The 19,051-nt window shown below is 60.7% G+C and overlaps 1 protein-coding gene across 1 annotated transcript in view; it reads left to right on the top strand.

The window, feature by feature from the left end:
- Positions 1 to 19,051, top strand: part of LOC140400183 (REST corepressor 2-like) — a 1,146,610-nt gene that overhangs the window by 116,442 nt on the left and 1,011,117 nt on the right. The gene's annotated exons all lie outside the window — the stretch shown is intronic.

The following is a 19,051-nucleotide window of genomic DNA, read 5'->3' as shown; positions in this document are numbered from 1 at the left end:
CTCGGTGACGAGCGGGAACTCGGTGCAGAGTGGGGAATTCGGTGCAGAGTGGGGACTCGGTGCAGAGTGGGAACTCGGTGCAGAGTGGGGAACTCGGTGCAGAGTGGGGAATTCGGTGCAGAGTGGGGACTCGGTGCAGAGTGGGAACTCGGTGCAGAGAGGGAACTCGGTGAAGAGCGGGAACTCGGCGCAGAGTGGGGAATTCGGTGCAGAGTGGGGACTCGGTGCAGAGTGGGGAATTCGGTGCAGAGTGGGGACTCGGTGCAGAGTGGGATTCGGTGCAGAGCGGGAACTCGGTGCAGAGTGGGGAATTCGGTGCAGAGTGAGAACACGGTGCAGAGTGGGGAATTTGGTGCAGAGCGGGGACTCAGTGCAGAGTGGGGAACTCGGTGAAGAGCGGGATCTCGGTGCAGAGTGGGAACTCGGTGCAGAGTGGGGAATTCGGTGCAGAGTGGGGACTCGGTGCAGAGCGGGGACTCGGTGCAGAGTGGGGAATTCGGTGCAGAGTGGGGAAGTCGGTGCAGAGCGGGGACTCGGTGCAGAGTGGGAACGCGGTGCAGAGTGGGGACTCGGTGCAGAGCGGGGACTCGGTGCAGAGTGGGGAATTCGGTGCAGAGTGGGGAAGTCGGTGCAGAGCGGGGACTCGGTGCAGAGCGGGGACTCGGTGCAGAGTGGGGACTCGGTTCAGAGTGGGAACTCGGTGCAGAGTGGGGAATTCGGTGCTTAGTGGGAACTCGGTGCAGAGTGGGGACTCGGTGCAGAGCGGGGACTCGGTGCAGAGTGGGGAATTCAGTGCAGAGCGGGGACTCGGTGCAGAGCGGGGACTTGGTGCAGAGTGGGGACTCGGGGCAGAGTGGTGACTCGGTGCAGAGTGGGAACTCGGTGCAGAATGGGAACTCGGTGCAGAGTGGGAATTCGGTGCAGTTTCCTTAATCTCCCCAGGTTGGCGAGGACAGCGTCAGGTTAGTCACGTCCGATGATATTAAAGCATGGATGAGGATTTCAGCAGAGGGTGAGCAGAGGCATACATTCAGGGTCTTAGGCTCCACTCGATTGAGGGGACCAGCTTGTGTTTTGGGTTAACAGGGAGCTGCCCCAAATAGCTGAGCAGCAATTACCTGTCAATCTCCTGAAGCTGGATTAGCAGGAAAGAGGTGTTGATTATCTGGTGTGAGTCATCCCAGACAGTCGCAGCTCTATTGAAGTAAAGGGCTTCAAAGCGCACTCACAGTGAGCTTTGCGCACGAGCAATGGGGGAGAGGCCACAGGCAGAGGGAGTTTTAAACTAGGGAATTCAGTGCAGAGTGGGGACTCGGTGCAGAGTGGGGAATTCGGTGCAGAGTGGGGACTCGGTGCAGAGCGGGGACTCGGTGCAGAGTGGGGACTCGGTGCAGAGTGGGAACTCGGTGCAGAGTGGGGAACTCGGTGCAGAGTGGGGAATTCGGTGCAGAGTGGGGAATTCGGTGCAGAGCGGGGACTCGGTGCAGAGCGGGGACTCGGTGCAGAGCGGGGACTCGGTGCAGAGTGGGAATTCAGTACAGAGTGGGAACCCGGTGCAGAGTGGGAATTTGGTGCAGAGTGGGAACTCGGTGCAGAGTGGGAACTCGGTGCAGAGTGGGAACTCGGTGCAGAGTGGTAATTCGGTGCAGAGTGGGAACCCGGTGCAGAGTGGGAACTCGGTGCAGAGTGGGGAACTCGGTGCAGAGTGTGAACTCGGTGCAGAGCGGGAACTCGGTGCAGAGTGGGAACTCGGTGCAGAGTGGGAATTTGGTGCAGAGTGGGAACTCGGTGCAGAGTGGGAACTCGGTGCAGAGTGGGAACTCGGTGCAGAGTGGGAATTCGGTGCAGAGTGGGAACCCGGTGCAGAGTGGGAACTCGGTGCAGAGTGGGGAACTCGGTGCAGAGTGGGAACTCGGTGCAGAGCGGGAACTCGGTGCAGAGTGGGAACTCGGTGCAGAGTGGGAACTCGGTGCAGAGTGGGAACTCGGTGCAGAGCGGGAACTCGGTGCAGAGTGGGAACTCGGTGCAGAATGGGAACTCGGTGAAGAGCGGGGACTCGGTGCAGAGTGGGAGTTCGGAGCAGAGTGGGAACTCGGTGCAGAGCGGGGACTCGGTGCAGAGTGGGAACTCGGTGCAGAGTGGGGACTCGGTGCAGAGTGGGAATTCGGTGCAGAGTGGGGATTTCGGTGCAGAGTGGGGACTCGGTGCAGAGTGGGAACTCGGTGCAGAGTGGGAACTCGGTGCAGAGTGGGAACTCGGTGCAGAGCGGGAACTCGGTGCAGAGTGGGAACTCGGTGCAGAATGGGAACTCGGTGAAGAGCGGGGACTCGGTGCAGAGTGGGAGTTCGGAGCAGAGTGGGAACTCGGTGCAGAGCGGGGACTCGGTGCAGAGTGGGAACTCGGTGCAGAGTGGGGACTCGGTGCAGAGTGGGAATTCGGTGCAGAGTGGGGATTTCGGTGCAGAGTGGGGACTCGGTGAAGAGCGGGGACTCGGTGCAGAGTGGGAATTCGGTTCAGAGTGGGAACTCGGTGCAGAGTGGGGACTCGGTGCAGAGTGGGGACTCGGTGCAGAGTGGGGACTCGGTGCAGAGCGGGGACTCGGTGCAGAGTGGGGAATTCGGTGCAGAGTGGGGAAGTCGGTGCAGAGCGGGGACTCGGTGCAGAGCGGGGACTCGGTGCAGAGTGGGGACTCGGTTCAGAGTGGGAACTCGGTGCAGAGTGGGGAATTCGGTGCTTAGTGGGAACTCGGTGCAGAGTGGGGACTCGGTGCAGAGCGGGGACTCGGTGCAGAGTGGGGAATTCAGTGCAGAGCGGGGACTCGGTGCAGAGCGGGGACTTGGTGCAGAGTGGGGACTCGGGGCAGAGTGGTGACTCGGTGCAGAGTGGGAACTCGGTGCAGAATGGGAACTCGGTGCAGAGTGGGAATTCGGTGCAGTTTCCTTAATCTCCCCAGGTTGGCGAGGACAGCGTCGGGTTAGTCACGTCCGATGATATTAAAGCATGGATGAGGATTTCAGCAGAGGGTGAGCAGAGGCATACATTCAGGGTCTTAGGCTCCACTCGATTGAGGGGACCAGCTTGTGTTTTGGGTTAACAGGGAGCTGCCCCAAATAGCTGAGCAGCAATTACCTGTCAATCTCCTGAAGCTGGATTAGCAGGAAAGAGGTGTTGATTATCTGGTGTGAGTCATCCCAGACAGTCGCAGCTCTATTGAAGTAAAGGGCTTCAAAGCGCACTCACAGTGAGCTTTGCGCACGAGCAATGGGGGAGAGGCCACAGGCAGAGGGAGTTTTAAACTAGGGAATTCGGTGAAGAGTGGGGACTCGGTGCAGAGTGGGGAATTCGGAGCAGAGCGGGGACTCGGTGCAGAGCGGGGACTCGGTGCAGAGTGGGGAACTCGGTGAAGAGCGGGGACTCGGTGCAGAGTGGGGAATTCGGAGCAGAGCGGGGACTCGGTGCAGAGTGGGGAATTCGGTGCAGAGTGGGGACTCGGTGCAGAGTGGGGACTCGGTGCAGAGCGGGGACTCGGTGCAGAGCGGGGACTCGGTGCAGAGCGGGGACTCGGTGCAGAGTGGGGACTCGGTGCAGAGTGGGGAATTCGGTGCAGAGCGGGGACTCGGTGCAGTGTGGGAACGCGGTGCAGAGTGGGAACTCAGTGCAGAGTGGGAACTCGGTGCAGAGTGGGGAATTCGGTGCAGAGCGGGGACTCGGTGCAGAGCGGGGAACTCGGTGCAGAGTGGGAACTCGGTGCAGAGTGGGGAATTCGGTGCAGAGTGGGGACTCGGTGCAGAGTGGGGAATTCGGTGAAGAGCGGGAACTCGGTGCAGAGTGGGGAACTCGGTGCAGAGTGGGAACTCGGTGCAGAGTGGGGAATTCGGTGCAGAGTGGGAACTCGGTGCAGAGCGGGGACTCGGTGCAGAGCGGGGACTCGGTGCAGAGTGGGGACTCGGTGCAGAGCGGGGACTCGGTGCAGAGTGGGGACTCGGTGCAGAGTGGGGACTCGGTGCAGAGTGGGGACTCGGAGCAGAGTGGGGAATTCAGTGCAGAGTGGGGAATTCGGTGCAGAGTGGGAATTTGGAGCAGAGCGGGGACTCGGTGAAGAGCGGGAACACGGTGCAGAGTGGGGACTCGGTGCAGATTGGGGACTCGGTGAAGAGCGGGAACTCGGTGCAGAGAGGGGACTCGGTGCAGAGCGGGGACTCGGTTCAGAGTGGGAACTCGGTGCAGAGTGGGGAATTCGGTGCTTAGTGGGAACTCGGTGCAGAGTGGGGACTCGGTGCAGAGCGGGGACTCGGTGCAGAGTGGGGAATTCAGTGCAGAACGGGGACTCGGTGCAGAGCGGGGACTTGGTGCAGAGTGGGGACTCGGGGCAGAGTGGTGACTCGGTGCAGAGTGGGAACTCGGTGCAGAATGGGAACTCGGTGCAGAGTGGGAATTCGGTGCAGTTTCCTTAATCTCCCCAGGTTGGCGAGGACAGCGTCAGGTTAGTCACGTCCGATGATATTAAAGCATGGATGAGGATTTCAGCAGAGGGTGAGCAGAGGCATACATTCAGGGTCTTAGGCTCCACTCGATTGAGGGGACCAGCTTGTGTTTTGGGTTAACAGGGAGCTGCCCCAAATAGCTGAGCAGCAATTACCTGTCAATCTCCTGAAGCTGGATTAGCAGGAAAGAGGTGTTGATTATCTGGTGTGAGTCATCCCAGACAGTCGCAGCTCTATTGAAGTAAAGGGCTTCAAAGCGCACTCACAGTGAGCTTTGCGCACGAGCAATGGGGGAGAGGCCACAGGCAGAGGGAGTTTTAAACTAGGGAATTCAGTGCAGAGTGGGGACTCGGTGCAGAGTGGGGAATTCGGTGCAGAGTGGGGACTCGGTGCAGAGCGGGGACTCGGTGCAGAGTGGGGACTCGGTGCAGAGTGGGAACTCGGTGCAGAGTGGGGAACTCGGTGCAGAGTGGGGAATTCGGTGCAGAGTGGGGAATTCGGTGCAGAGCGGGGACTCGGTGCAGAGCGGGGACTCGGTGCAGAGCGGGGACTCGGTGCAGAGTGGGAATTCAGTACAGAGTGGGAACCCGGTGCAGAGTGGGAATTTGGTGCAGAGTGGGAACTCGGTGCAGAGTGGGAACTCGGTGCAGAGTGGGAACTCGGTGCAGAGTGGTAATTCGGTGCAGAGTGGGAACCCGGTGCAGAGTGGGAACTCGGTGCAGAGTGGGGAACTCGGTGCAGAGTGTGAACTCGGTGCAGAGCGGGAACTCGGTGCAGAGTGGGAACTCGGTGCAGAGTGGGAATTTGGTGCAGAGTGGGAACTCGGTGCAGAGTGGGAACTCGGTGCAGAGTGGGAACTCGGTGCAGAGTGGGAATTCGGTGCAGAGTGGGAACCCGGTGCAGAGTGGGAACTCGGTGCAGAGTGGGGAACTCGGTGCAGAGTGGGAACTCGGTGCAGAGCGGGAACTCGGTGCAGAGTGGGAACTCGGTGCAGAGTGGGAACTCGGTGCAGAGTGGGAACTCGGTGCAGAGCGGGAACTCGGTGCAGAGTGGGAACTCGGTGCAGAATGGGAACTCGGTGAAGAGCGGGGACTCGGTGCAGAGTGGGAGTTCGGAGCAGAGTGGGAACTCGGTGCAGAGCGGGGACTCGGTGCAGAGTGGGAACTCGGTGCAGAGTGGGGACTCGGTGCAGAGTGGGAATTCGGTGCAGAGTGGGGATTTCGGTGCAGAGTGGGGACTCGGTGCAGAGTGGGAACTCGGTGCAGAGTGGGAACTCGGTGCAGAGTGGGAACTCGGTGCAGAGCGGGAACTCGGTGCAGAGTGGGAACTCGGTGCAGAATGGGAACTCGGTGAAGAGCGGGGACTCGGTGCAGAGTGGGAGTTCGGAGCAGAGTGGGAACTCGGTGCAGAGCGGGGACTCGGTGCAGAGTGGGAACTCGGTGCAGAGTGGGGACTCGGTGCAGAGTGGGAATTCGGTGCAGAGTGGGGATTTCGGTGCAGAGTGGGGACTCGGTGAAGAGCGGGGACTCGGTGCAGAGTGGGAATTCGGTTCAGAGTGGGAACTCGGTGCAGAGTGGGGACTCGGTGCAGAGTGGGGACTCGGTGCAGAGTGGGAACGCGGTGCAGAGTGGGGACTCGGTGCAGAGCGGGGACTCGGTGCAGAGTGGGGAATTCGGTGCAGAGTGGGGAAGTCGGTGCAGAGCGGGGACTCGGTGCAGAGCGGGGACTCGGTGCAGAGTGGGGACTCGGTTCAGAGTGGGAACTCGGTGCAGAGTGGGGAATTCGGTGCTTAGTGGGAACTCGGTGCAGAGTGGGGACTCGGTGCAGAGCGGGGACTCGGTGCAGAGTGGGGAATTCAGTGCAGAGCGGGGACTCGGTGCAGAGCGGGGACTTGGTGCAGAGTGGGGACTCGGGGCAGAGTGGTGACTCGGTGCAGAGTGGGAACTCGGTGCAGAATGGGAACTCGGTGCAGAGTGGGAATTCGGTGCAGTTTCCTTAATCTCCCCAGGTTGGCGAGGACAGCGTCGGGTTAGTCACGTCCGATGATATTAAAGCATGGATGAGGATTTCAGCAGAGGGTGAGCAGAGGCATACATTCAGGGTCTTAGGCTCCACTCGATTGAGGGGACCAGCTTGTGTTTTGGGTTAACAGGGAGCTGCCCCAAATAGCTGAGCAGCAATTACCTGTCAATCTCCTGAAGCTGGATTAGCAGGAAAGAGGTGTTGATTATCTGGTGTGAGTCATCCCAGACAGTCGCAGCTCTATTGAAGTAAAGGGCTTCAAAGCGCACTCACAGTGAGCTTTGCGCACGAGCAATGGGGGAGAGGCCACAGGCAGAGGGAGTTTTAAACTAGGGAATTCGGTGAAGAGCGGGGACTCGGTGCAGAGTGGGGAATTCGGAGCAGAGCGGGGACTCGGTGCAGAGTGGGGAATTCGGTGCAGAGTGGGGACTCGGTGCAGAGTGGGGACTCGGTGCAGAGCGGGGACTCGGTGCAGAGCGGGGACTCGGTGCAGAGCGGGGACTCGGTGCAGAGTGGGGACTCGGTGCAGAGTGGGGAATTCGGTGCAGAGCGGGGACTCGGTGCAGTGTGGGAACGCGGTGCAGAGTGGGAACTCAGTGCAGAGTGGGAACTCGGTGCACAGTGGGGAATTCGGTGCAGAGCGGGGACTCGGTGCAGAGCGGGGAACTCGGTGCAGAGTGGGAACTCGGTGCAGAGTGGGGAATTCGGTGCAGAGTGGGGACTCGGTGCAGAGTGGGGAATTCGGTGAAGAGCGGGAACTCGGTGCAGAGTGGGGAACTCGGTGCAGAGTGGGAACTCGGTGCAGAGTGGGGAATTCGGTGCAGAGTGGGAACTCGGTGCAGAGCGGGGACTCGGTGCAGAGCGGGGACTCGGTGCAGAGTGGGGACTCGGTGCAGAGCGGGGACTCGGTGCAGAGTGGGGACTCGGTGCAGAGTGGGGACTCGGTGCAGAGTGGGGACTCGGAGCAGAGTGGGGAATTCAGTGCAGAGTGGGGAATTCGGTGCAGAGTGGGAATTTGGAGCAGAGCGGGGACTCGGTGAAGAGCGGGAACACGGTGCAGAGTGGGGACTCGGTGCAGATTGGGGACTCGGTGAAGAGCGGGAACTCGGTGCAGAGAGGGGAACTCGGTGCAGAGTGGGAACTCGGTGAAGAGCGGGAACTCGGTGCAGAGTGGGGAATTCGGTGCAGAGTGGGGACTCGGTGCAGAGCGGGGACTCGGTGCAGAGTGGGATTCGGTGCAGAGCGGGAACTCGGTGCAGAGTGGGAACTCGGTGCAGAGTGGGGAATTCGGTGCAGAGTGGGGAATTCGGTGCAGAGCGGGGAATTCAGTGCACAGTGGGGAATTCGGTGCAGAGCGGGAACTCGGTGAAGAGCGGGAACACGGTGCAGAGTGGGGAATTCGGAGCAGAGCGGGAACTCGGTGCAGAGTGGGGACTCGGTGCAGAGTGGTAACTCGGTGCAGAGTGGGAATTCGGTGCAGAGCGGGAACTCGGTGCAGAGTGGGGACCCGGTGTAGAGCGGGGACTCGGTGCAGAGTGGGGAATTCGGTGAAGAGCGGGGACTCTGTGCAGAGTGGGAACTCGGTGCAGAGTGGGGAATTCGGTGCAGAGCGGGAACTCGGTGCAGAGTGGGAATTCGGTGCAGAGTGGGAACTCTTTGCAGAGTGGGGACTCGGTGCAGAGTGGGGAATTCGGTGCAGAGCGGGGAATTCAGTGCAGAGTGGGGAATTCGGTGCAGAGTGGGGAATTCGGTGCAGAGCATGAACTCGGTGAAGAGCGGGAACACGGTGCAGAGTGGGGAATTCGGTTCAGAGTGGGAACTCGGTGACGAGCGGGAACTCGGTGCAGAGTGGGGAATTCGGTGCAGAGTGGGGACTCGGTGCAGAGTGGGAACTCGGTGCAGAGTGGGGAACTCGGTGCAGAGTGGGGAATTCGGTGCAGAGTGGGGACTCGGTGCAGAGTGGGAACTCGGTGCAGAGAGGGAACTCGGTGAAGAGCGGGAACTCGGTGCAGAGTGGGGAATTCGGTGCAGAGTGGGGACTCGGTGCAGAGTGGGGAATTCGGTGCAGAGTGGGGACTCGGTGCAGAGTGGGATTCGGTGCAGAGCGGGAACTCGGTGCAGAGTGGGGAATTCGGTGCAGAGTGAGAACACGGTGCAGAGTGGGGAATTTGGTGCAGAGCGGGGACTCAGTGCAGAGTGGGGAACTCGGTGAAGAGCGGGATCTCGGTGCAGAGTGGGAACTCGGTGCAGAGTGGGGAATTCGGTGCAGAGTGGGGACTCGGTGCAGAGCGGGGACTCGGTGCAGAGTGGGGAATTCGGTGCAGAGTGGGGAAGTCGGTGCAGAGCGGGGACTCGGTGCAGAGTGGGAACGCGGTGCAGAGTGGGGACTCGGTGCAGAGCGGGGACTCGGTGCAGAGTGGGGAATTCGGTGCAGAGTGGGGAAGTCGGTGCAGAGCGGGGACTCGGTGCAGAGCGGGGACTCGGTGCAGAGTGGGGACTCGGTTCAGAGTGGGAACTCGGTGCAGAGTGGGGAATTCGGTGCTTAGTGGGAACTCGGTGCAGAGTGGGGACTCGGTGCAGAGCGGGGACTCGGTGCAGAGTGGGGAATTCAGTGCAGAGCGGGGACTCGGTGCAGAGCGGGGACTTGGTGCAGAGTGGGGACTCGGGGCAGAGTGGTGACTCGGTGCAGAGTGGGAACTCGGTGCAGAATGGGAACTCGGTGCAGAGTGGGAATTCGGTGCAGTTTCCTTAATCTCCCCAGGTTGGCGAGGACAGCGTCGGGTTAGTCACGTCCGATGATATTAAAGCATGGATGAGGATTTCAGCAGAGGGTGAGCAGAGGCATACATTCAGGGTCTTAGGCTCCACTCGATTGAGGGGACCAGCTTGTGTTTTGGGTTAACAGGGAGCTGCCCCAAATAGCTGAGCAGCAATTACCTGTCAATCTCCTGAAGCTGGATTAGCAGGAAAGAGGTGTTGATTATCTGGTGTGAGTCATCCCAGACAGTCGCAGCTCTATTGAAGTAAAGGGCTTCAAAGCGCACTCACAGTGAGCTTTGCGCACGAGCAATGGGGGAGAGGCCACAGGCAGAGGGAGTTTTAAACTAGGGAATTCAGTGCAGAGTGGGGACTCGGTGCAGAGTGGGGAATTCGGTGCAGAGTGGGGACTCGGTGCAGAGCGGGGACTCGGTGCAGAGTGGGGACTCGGTGCAGAGTGGGAACTCGGTGCAGAGTGGGGAACTCGGTGCAGAGTGGGGAATTCGGTGCAGAGTGGGGAATTCGGTGCAGAGCGGGGACTCGGTGCAGAGTGGGGAACTCGGTGCAGAGCGGGGACTCGGTGCAGAGTGGGGAATTCGGTGCAGAGCGGGGACTCGGTGCAGAGTGGGGAACTCGGTGCAGAGCGGGGACTCGGTGCAGAGATGGGACTCGGAGCAGAGTGGGGACTCGGTGCAGAGTGGGGAACACGGTGCACAGTGGGAACTCGGTGCAGAGTGGGGAATTCGGTGCAGAGCGGGGACTCGGTGCAGAGTGGGGAACTCGGTGCAGAGTGGGAACTCGGTGCAGAGTGGGAAATTCGGTGCAGAGTGGGGGCTCGGTGCAGAGTGGGGAACTCGGTGCAGAGTGGGGAACTCGGTGAAGAGCGGGAACTCGGTGCAGAGTGGGGAATTCGGTGCAGAGCGGGGACTCGGTGCAGAGCGGGGACTCGGTGCAGAGCGGGGACTCGGTGCAGAGTGGGAATTCAGTACAGAGTGGGAACCCGGTGAAGAGTGGGAATTTGGTGCAGAGTGGGAACTCGGTGCAGAGTGGGAACTCGGTGCAGAGTGGGAACTCGGTGCAGAGTGGGAATTCGGTGCAGAGTGGGAACCCGGTGCAGAGTGGGAACTCGGTGCAGAGTGGGGAACTCGGTGCAGAGCGGGAACTCGGTGCAGAGTGGGAACTCGGTGCAGAGTGGGAACTCGGTGCAGAGTGGGGACTCGGTGCAGAGCTGGAACTCGGTGCAGAGCTGGGACTCGGTGCAGAGTGGGAACTCGGTGCAGAGCGGGAACTCGGTGCAGAGTGGGAACTCGGTGCAGAATGGGAACTCGGTGAAGAGCGGGGACTCGGTGCAGAGTGGGAGTTCGGAGCAGAGTGGGAACTCGGTGCAGAGCGGGGACTCGGTGCAGAGTGGGAACTCGGTGCAGAGTGGGGACTCGGTGAAGAGCGGGGAATTCGGTGCAGAGCGGGGACTCAGTGCAGAGTGGGGAACTCGGTGAAGAGCGGGAACTCGGTGCAGAGTGGGAACTCGGTGCAGAGTGGGGAATTCGGTGCAGAGTGGGAATTCGGTGCAGAGTGGGGACTCGGTGCAGAGTGGGGACTCGGTGCAGAGCGGGGACTCGGTGCAGAGTGGGGAATTCGGTGCAGAGTGGGGAAGTCGGTGCAGAGCGGGGACTCGGTGCAGAGTGGGAACGCGGTGCAGAGTGGGGACTCGGTGCAGAGCGGGGACTCGGTGCAGAGTGGGGAATTCGGTGCAGAGTGGGGAATTCGGTGCAGAGCGGGGACTCGGTGCAGAGTGGGGAACTCGGTGCAGAGCGGGGACACGGTGCAGAGTGGGGACTCGGTGCAGAGTGGGGACTCGGAGCAGAGTGGGGACTCGGTGCAGAGTGGGGAACACGGTGCAGAGTGGGAACTCGGTGCAGAGTGGGGAATTCGGTGCAGAGCGGGGACTCGGTGCAGAGTGGGGAACTCGGTGCAGAGTGGGAACTCGGTGCAGAGTGGGAAATTCGGTGCAGAGTGGGAAATTCGGTGCAGAGTGGGGACTCGGTGCAGAGTGGGGAACTCGGTGCAGAGTGGGGAACTCGGTGAAGAGCGGGAACTCGGTGCAAGGTGGGGAATTCGGTGCAGAGCGGGGACTCGGTGCAGAGCGGGGACTCGGTGCAGAGCGGGGACTCGGTGCAGAGTGGGAATTCAGTACAGAGTGGGAACCCGGTGCAGAGTGGGAATTTGGTGCAGAGTGGGAACTCGGTGCAGAGTGGGAACTCGGTGCAGAGTGGGAACTCGGTGCAGAGTGGGAATTCGGTGCAGAGTGGGAACCCGGTGCAGAGTGGGAACTCGGTGCAGAGTGGGGAACTCGGTGCAGAGTGTGAACTCGGTGCAGAGCGGGAACTCGGTGCAGAGTGGGAACTCGGTGCAGAGTGGGAATTTGGTGCAGAGTGGGAACTCGGTGCAGAGTGGGAACTCGGTGCAGAGTGGGAACTCGGTGCAGAGTGGGAATTCGGTGCAGAGTGGGAACCCGGTGCAGAGTGGGAACTCGGTGCAGAGTGGGGAACTCGGTGCAGAGTGGGAACTCGGTGCAGAGCGGGAACTCGGTGCAGAGTGGGAACTCGGTGCAGAGTGGGAACTCGGTGCAGAGTGGGAACTCGGTGCAGAGCGGGAACTCGGTGCAGAGTGGGAACTCGGTGCAGAATGGGAACTCGGTGAAGAGCGGGGACTCGGTGCAGAGTGGGAGTTCGGAGCAGAGTGGGAACTCGGTGCAGAGCGGGGACTCGGTGCAGAGTGGGAACTCGGTGCAGAGTGGGGACTCGGTGAAGAGCGGGGACTCGGTGCAGAGTGGGAATTCGGTTCAGAGTGGGAACTCGGTGCAGAGTGGGGACTCGGTGCAGAGTGGGGACTCGGTGCAGAGTGGGGACTCGGTGCAGAGTGGGGACTCGGTGCAGAGTGGGTATTCGGTGCAGAGTGGGGAATTTGGTGCAGAGTGGGGACTCGGTGAAGAGCGCGGACTCGGTGCAGAGTGGGAATTCGGTTCAGAGTGGGAACTCGGTGCAGAGCGTGGACTCAGTGCAGAGCGTGAATTCGGTGCAGAGCATGGACTCGGTGCAGAGTGGGGAATTCGGTGCAGAGTGGGGACTCGGTGCAGAGCGGGGACTCGGTGCAGAGTGGGAACTCGGTGCAGAGTGGGAACTCGGTGCAGAGTGGGAACTCGGTGCAGAGTGGGTATTCGGTGCAGAGCGTGGACTCGGTGCAGAGTGGGGAAATCAGTGCAGAGTGGGGGACTCGCTGCAGAGTGGGGAATTCAGTGCAGAGTGGGGAATTCGGTGCAGAGCATGGACTCGGTGCAGAGTGGGGAATTCAGTGCAGAGTGGGGAATTCGGTGCAGAGTGGGAACACGGTGCAGAGTGGGGAATTCGGTGCAGAGTGGGGAACTCGGTGCAGAGCGGGGACTCGGTGCAGAGTGGGGACTCGGTGCAGAGTGGGGAATTCAGGGCAGAGTGGGGAATTCGGTGCAGAGTGGGAACACGGTGCAGAGTGGGGAATTCGGTGCAGAGTGGGGAACTCGGTGCAGAGTGGGGAATTCGGTGCAGAGTGGGAATTCGGTGCAGAGTGGGGACTCGGTGCAGAGTGGGGACTCGGTGCAGAGCGGGGACTCGGTGCAGAGTGGGGAATTCGGTGCAGAGTGGGGAAGTCGGTGCAGAGCGGGGACTCGGTGCAGAGTGGGAACGCGGTGCAGAGTGGGGACTCGGTGCAGAGCGGGGACTCGGTGCAGAGTGGGGAATTCGGTGCAGAGTGGGGAAGTCGGTGCAGAGCGGGGACTCGATGCAGAGCGGGGACTCGGTGCAGAGTGGGGACTCGGTTCGGAGTGGGAACTCGGTGCAGAGTGGGGAATTCGGTGCTTAGTGGGAACTCGGTGCAGAGTGGGGACTCGGTGCAGAGCGGGGACTCGGTGCAGAGTGGGGAATTCAGTGCAGAACGGGGACTCGGTGCAGAGCGGGGACTTGGTGCAGAGTGGGGACTCGGGGCAGAGTGGTGACTCGGTGCAGAGTGGGAACTCGGTGCAGAATGGGAACTCGGTGCAGAGTGGGAATTCGGTGCAGTTTCCTTAATCTCCCCAGGTTGGCGAGGACAGCGTCAGGTTAGTCACGTCCGATGATATTAAAGCATGGATGAGGATTTCAGCAGAGGGTGAGCAGAGGCATACATTCAGGGTCTTAGGCTCCACTCGATTGAGGGGACCAGCTTGTGTTTTGGGTTAACAGGGAGCTGCCCCAAATAGCTGAGCAGCAATTACCTGTCAATCTCCTGAAGCTGGATTAGCAGGAAAGAGGTGTTGATTATCTGGTGTGAGTCATCCCAGACAGTCGCAGCTCTATTGAAGTAAAGGGCTTCAAAGCGCACTCACAGTGAGCTTTGCGCACGAGCAATGGGGGAGAGGCCACAGGCAGAGGGAGTTTTAAACTAGGGAATTCAGTGCAGAGTGGGGACTCGGTGCAGAGTGGGGAATTCGGTGCAGAGTGGGGAAGTCGGTGCAGAGCGGGGACTCGGTGCAGAGTGGGAACGCGGTGCAGAGTGGGGACTCGGTGCAGAGCGGGGACTCGGTGCAGAGTGGGGAATTCGGTGCAGAGTGGGGAATTCGGTGCAGAGCGGGGACTCGGTGCAGAGTGGGGAACTCGGTGCAGAGCGGGGACACGGTGCAGAGTGGGGACTCGGTGCAGAGTGGGGACTCGGAGCAGAGTGGGGACTCGGTGCAGAGTGGGGAACACGGTGCAGAGTGGGAACTCGGTGCAGAGTGGGGAATTCGGTGCAGAGCGGGGACTCGGTGCAGAGTGGGGAACTCGGTGCAGAGTGGGAACTCGGTGCAGAGTGGGAAATTCGGTGCAGAGTGGGAAATTCGGTGCAGAGTGGGGACTCGGTGCAGAGTGGGGAACTCGGTGCAGAGTGGGGAACTCGGTGAAGAGCGGGAACTCGGTGCAAGGTGGGGAATTCGGTGCAGAGCGGGGACTCGGTGCAGAGCGGGGACTCGGTGCAGAGCGGGGACTCGGTGCAGAGTGGGAATTCAGTACAGAGTGGGAACCCGGTGCAGAGTGGGAATTTGGTGCAGAGTGGGAACTCGGTGCAGAGTGGGAACTCGGTGCAGAGTGGGAACTCGGTGCAGAGTGGGAATTCGGTGCAGAGTGGGAACCCGGTGCAGAGTGGGAACTCGGTGCAGAGTGGGGAACTCGGTGCAGAGTGTGAACTCGGTGCAGAGCGGGAACTCGGTGCAGAGTGGGAACTCGGTGCAGAGTGGGAATTTGGTGCAGAGTGGGAACTCGGTGCAGAGTGGGAACTCGGTGCAGAGTGGGAACTCGGTGCAGAGTGGGAATTCGGTGCAGAGTGGGAACCCGGTGCAGAGTGGGAACTCGGTGCAGAGTGGGGAACTCATTGCAGAGTGGGAACTCGGTGCAGAGCGGGAACTCGGTGCAGAGTGGGAACTCGGTGCAGAGTGGGAACTCGGTGCAGAGTGGGAACTCGGTGCAGAGCGGGAACTCGGTGCAGAGTGGGAACTCGGTGCAGAATGGGAACTCGGTGAAGAGCGGGGACTCGGTGCAGAGTGGGAGTTCGGAGCAGAGTGGGAACTCGGTGCAGAGCGGGGACTCGGTGCAGAGTGGGAACTCGGTGCAGAGTGGGGACTCGGTGCAGAGTGGGAATTCGGTGCAGAGTGGGGATTTCGGTGCAGAGTGGGGACTCGGTGAAGAGCGGGGACTCGGTGCAGAGTGGGAATTCGGTTCAGAGTGGGAACCCGGTGCAGAGTGGGGACTCGGTGCAGAGTGGGGACTCGGTGCAGAGTGGGGACTCGGTGCAGAGTGGGGACTCGGTGCAGAGTGGGAACTCGGTGCAGAGTGGGTATTCGGTGCAGAGTGGGGAATTTGGTGCAGAGTGGGGACTCGGTGAAGAGCGCGGACTCGGTGCAGAGTGGGAATTCGGTTCAGAGTGGGAACTCGGTGCAGAGCGTGGACTCAGTGCAGAGCGTGAATTCGGTGCAGAGCATGGACTCGGTGCAGAGTGGGGAATTCGGTGCAGAGTGGGGACTCGGTGCAGAGCGGGGACTCGGTGCAGAGTGGGAACTCGGTGCAGAGTGGGAACTCGGTGCAGAGTGGGAACTCGGTGCAGAGTGGGAATTCGGTGCAGAGCGTGGACTCGGTGCAGAGTGGGGAAATCAGTGCAGAGTGGGGACTCGCTGCAGAGTGGGGAATTCAGTGCAGAGTGGGGAATTCGGTGCAGAGCATGGACTCGGTGCAGAGTGGGGAATTCAGTGCAGAGTGGGGAATTCGGTGCAGAGTGGGAACACGGTGCAGAGTGGGGAATTCGGTGCAGAGTGGGGAACTCGGTGCAGAGCGGGGACTCGGTGCAGAGTGGGGACTCGGTGCAGAGTGGGGAATTCAGGGCAGAGTGGGGAATTCGGTGCAGAGTGGGAACACGGTGCAGAGTGGGGAATTCGGTGCAGAGTGGGGAACTCGGTGCAGAGTGGGGAATTCGGTGCAGAGTGGGAATTCGGTGCAGAGTGGGGACTCGGTGCAGAGTGGGGACTCGGTGCAGAGCGGGGACTCGGTGCAGAGTGGGGAATTCGGTGCAGAGTGGGGAAGTCGGTGCAGAGCGGGGACTCGGTGCAGAGTGGGAACGCGGTGCAGAGTGGGGACTCGGTGCAGAGCGGGGACTCGGTGCAGAGTGGGGAATTCGGTGCAGAGTGGGGAAGTCGGTGCAGAGCGGGGACTCGATGCAGAGCGGGGACTCGGTGCAGAGTGGGGACTCGGTTCAGAGTGGGAACTCGGTGCAGAGTGGGGAATTCGGTGCTTAGTGGGAACTCGGTGCAGAGTGGGGACTCGGTGCAGAGCGGGGACTCGGTGCAGAGTGGGGAATTCAGTGCAGAACGGGGACTCGGTGCAGAGCGGGGACTTGGTGCTTAGTGGGGACTCGGGGCAGAGTGGTGACTCGGTGCAGAGTGGGAACTCGGTGCAGAATGGGAACTCGGTGCAGAGTGGGAATTCGGTGCAGTTTCCTTAATCTCCCCAGGTTGGCGAGGACAGCGTCAGGTTAGTCACGTCCGATGATATTAAAGCATGGATGAGGATTTCAGCAGAGGGTGAGCAGAGGCATACATTCAGGGTCTTAGGCTCCACTCGATTGAGGGGACCAGCTTGTGTTTTGGGTTAACAGGGAGCTGCCCCAAATAGCTGAGCAGCAATTACCTGTCAATCTCCTGAAGCTGGATTAGCAGGAAAGAGGTGTTGATTATCTGGTGTGAGTCATCCCAGACAGTCGCAGCTCTATTGAAGTAAAGGGCTTCAAAGCGCACTCACAGTGAGCTTTGCGCACGAGCAATGGGGGAGAGGCCACAGGCAGAGGGAGTTTTAAACTAGGGAATTCAGTGCAGAGTGGGGACTCGGTGCAGAGTGGGGAATTCGGTGCAGAGTGGGGACTCGGTGCAGAGTGGGGACTCGGTGCAGAGTGGGAACTCGGTGCAGAGTGGGGAACTCGGTGCAGAGTGGGGAATTCGGTGCAGAGTGGGGAATTCGGTGCAGAGCGGGGACTCGGTGCAGAGCGGGGACTCGGTGCAGAGCGGGGACTCGGTGCAGAGTGGGAATTCAGTACAGAGTGGGAACCCGGTGCAGAGTGGGAATTTGGTGCAGAGTGGGAACTCGGTGCAGAGTGGGAACTCGGTGCAGAGTGGGAACTCGGTGCAGAGTGGGAATTCGGTGCAGAGTGGGAACCCGGTGCAGAGTGGGAACTCGGTGCAGAGTGGGGAACTCGGTGCAGAGTGTGAACTCGGTGCAGAGCGGGAACTCGGTGCAGAGTGGGAACTCGGTGCAGAGTGGGAATTTGGTGCAGAGTGGGAACTCGGTGCAGAGTGGGAACTCGGTGCAGAGTGGGAACTCGGTGCAGAGTGGGAATTCGGTGCAGAGTGGGAACCCGGTGCAGAGTGGGAACTCGGTGCAGAGTGGGGAACACGGTGCAGAGTGGGAACTCGGTGCAGAGCGGGAACTCGGTGCAGAGTGGGAACTCGGTGCAGAGTGGGAACTCGGTGCAGAGTGGGAACTCGGTGCAGAGCGGGAACTCGGTGCAGAGTGGGAACTCGGTGCAGAATGGGAACTCGGTGAAGAGCGGGGACTCGGTGCAGAGTGGGAGTTCGGAGCAGAGTGGGAACTCGGTGCAGAGCGGGGACTCGGTGCAGAGTGGGAACTCGGTGCAGAGTGGGGACTCGGTGCAGAGTGGGAATTCGGTGCAGAGTGGGGATTTTGGTGCAGAGTGGGGACTCGGTGCAGAGTGGGAACTCGGTGCAGAGTGGGAACTCGGTGCAGAGTGGGAACTCGGTGCAGAGCGGGAACTCGGTGCAGAGTGGGAACTCGGTGCAGAATGGGAACTCGGTGAAGAGCGGGGACTCGGTGCAGAGTGGGAGTTCGGAGCAGAGTGGGAACTCGGTGCAGAGCGGGGACTCGGTGCAGAGTGGGAACTCGGTGCAGAGTGGGGACTCGGTGCAGAGTGGGAATTCGGTGCAGAGTGGGGATTTCGGTGCAGAGTGGGGACTCGGTGAAGAGCGGGGACTCGGTGCAGAGTGGGAATTCGGTTCAGAGTGGGAACTCGGTGCAGAGTGGGGACTCGGTGCAGAGTGGGGACTCGGTGCAGAGTGGGAACGCGGTGCAGAGTGGGGACTCGGTGCAGAGCGGGGACTCGGTGCAGAGTGGGGAATTCGGTGCAGAGTGGGGAAGTCGGTGCAGAGCGGGGACTCGGTGCAGAGCGGGGACTCGGTGCAGAGTGGGGACTCGGTTCAGAGTGGGAACTCGGTGCAGAGTGGGGAATTCGGTGCTTAGTGGGAACTCGGTGCAGAGTGGGGACTCGGTGCAGAGCGGGGACTCGGTGCAGAGTGGGGAATTCAGTGCAGAGCGGGGACTCGGTGCAGAGCGGGGACTTGGTGCAGAGTGGGGACTCGGGGCAGAGTGGTGACTCGGTGCAGAGTGGGAACTCGGTGCAGAATGGGAACTCGGTGCAGAGTGGGAATTCGGTGCAGTTTCCTTAATCTCCCCAGGTTGGCGAGGACAGCGTCGGGTTAGTCACGTCCGATGATATTAAAGCATGGATGAGGATTTCAGCAGAGGGTGAGCAGAGGCATACATTCAGGGTCTTAGGCTCCACTCGATTGAGGGGACCAGCTTGTGTTTTGGGTTAACAGGGAGCTGCCCCAAATAGCTGAGCAGCAATTACCTGTCAATCTCCTGAAGCTGGATTAGCAGGAAAGAGGTGTTGATTATCTGGTGTGAGTCATCCCAGACAGTCGCAGCTCTTTTGAAGTAAAGGGCTTCAAAGCGCACTCACAGTGAGCTTTGCGCACGAGCAATGGGGGAGAGGCCACAGGCAGAGGGAGTTTTAAACTAGGGAATTCAGTGCAGAGTGGGGACTCGGTGCAGAGTGGGGAATTCGGTGCAGAGTGGGGAATTCGGTGCAGAGTGGGGAATTCGGTGCAGAGCGGGGACTCGGTGCAGAGTGGGGAACTCGGTGCAGAGCGGGGACTCGGTGCAGAGTGGGGAATTCGGTGCAGAGCGGGGACTCGGTGCAGAGTGGGGAACTCGGTGCAGAGCGGGGACTCGGTGCGGAGATGGGACTCGGAGCAGAGTGGGGACTCGGTGCAGAGTGGGGAACACGGTGCACAGTGGGAACTCGGTGCAGAGTGGGGAATTCGGTGCAGAGCGGGGACTCGGTGCAGAGTGGGGAACTCGGTGCAGAGTGGGAACTCGGTGCAGAGTGGGAAATTCGGTGCAGAG

This window comes from Scyliorhinus torazame, chromosome 24 (assembly GCF_047496885.1).
Source record: "Scyliorhinus torazame isolate Kashiwa2021f chromosome 24, sScyTor2.1, whole genome shotgun sequence".
Lineage (NCBI taxonomy): Eukaryota > Metazoa > Chordata > Chondrichthyes > Carcharhiniformes > Scyliorhinidae > Scyliorhinus > Scyliorhinus torazame.
Note: the sequence above shows the minus strand (reverse complement) of the source record. Positions and strands in the feature narration are given on the sequence as shown.